This window comes from Orycteropus afer, unplaced genomic scaffold (assembly GCF_000298275.1).
Source record: "Orycteropus afer afer isolate SDZICR_OR568_19922 unplaced genomic scaffold, OryAfe1.0 scaffold00568, whole genome shotgun sequence".
NCBI lineage: Eukaryota > Metazoa > Chordata > Mammalia > Tubulidentata > Orycteropodidae > Orycteropus > Orycteropus afer.
Genome location: NW_006922155.1, coordinates 1,408,541 through 1,410,079, shown reverse-complemented (window position 1 = coordinate 1,410,079; position 1,539 = coordinate 1,408,541).

Genomic DNA, 1,539 nt, shown 5'->3' with positions numbered 1-1,539 from the left:
AAAAGTGAATTTACTCTGTAAATCTTCACCCAAATCCTAAAAAAAAAAAAAAAAACTGTACCACAAGGAGTCTTCAAAAGGAGTATAGATACAAGAGAGTTCATAGAGGGTGGATCCATGATGTAAGCCAGATAAAAGATTGAAAATAGATGGATGATGGTGAACAGACACAAGATGGAGTATAGACATATGATGAAGCATGGACACATGATGGAAAAAGGAGAAAGAGGATAGATAAAAGATTGAGGATTAATTAAGATGGAGGATGGAAGGTGGATACATGATGGAGGATGGACAAAAGATAGAGAATGAAGGATGACTGCAATATAGAGAATGAAGGACAGATATGGTATAGAGGATGGAGGATAGTTACAAGATGGAAAACAGAAACAGGATGGAAAGTGAATTCAAGATGAAGGGTGCATCTAAGATGGAGGATGTACAGTGGATACATGACAGATGTTGGATGTGTGATGCGAGATGGATACAAGATGGAGGATATAAGTGGATGTAAGATGGATGAATACAAGATGGATGAGTGAAACAACATGGAGGATGGATATAACTTGGAGGATGGATACAATATAAAAGGTGGATTGAAGATTAATTAAAAATGGATGGTGCATATAAGACAGAAGATGGGAAGAAAATGGAGGGTACATACAATGTGGATAGTAGATGGACTATGAAGCACAGATACAAGATGGAGGATGGCAAACAGAAGATGGAGGATTGAGGAGAGATACAAATGGAAGACAGATGCAAGATAAAATATGGATACAAAATAGAGGATGGATATAAGATGGAGGATGGACACAACATAGAAGATGAACACAAAATGGAGAATGGAGTCAAGAATTACATATGCCATATATAAAATATAATTAAAAAAAAATAAAAGTCTTTGCTGTCAATTTCAATTCAAAGCAACTCTATAAGACAGAACAGAACTGCCTCAAAGGCTTACCAAGGCTATAACCTATATGGAAGTAGACTGCCACATATTTCTCCCATAAAACTGCTAGTGGATTTGAATCATCAACATGCCAGTAAGCACCCACGAATTTAGCAGAGCCATCAGAGGTTTTGTATAACATAATATATATTTTCTATAATGTAAGGTACATATATTCTATTTAACATATTACACATAAGATTATATAGAATGTATATGAAATAATTATGTACTACTACATAAAAAGAGAGAAGAAAAATGTTTGTGTGAGTGTGTGTGTATATGTGTGATTTTGTTTCCCTGTTTGTGTGTGTGTGACAGTACGTGTGGTATAGTATTTGAGTGTATTTGTGTATGCTGTGTGTATCTGTTGTGTGAGCATTTGTACATGCACACATACGTGTATTGCAGTGAATATCCAGGATACTATTGAAGAAGTAAATTAGTGTAGTATTGTGGAGGAGTATATAGGGGAAAGAGTGTTAATGGGTATGAGATTGCATTTTTTGGGTGATGAGAATCTTCTAAAAACACACAGAAGGATAGTTTGTATATTCTGAGTATACATTTAAAAAAAAAAAAAA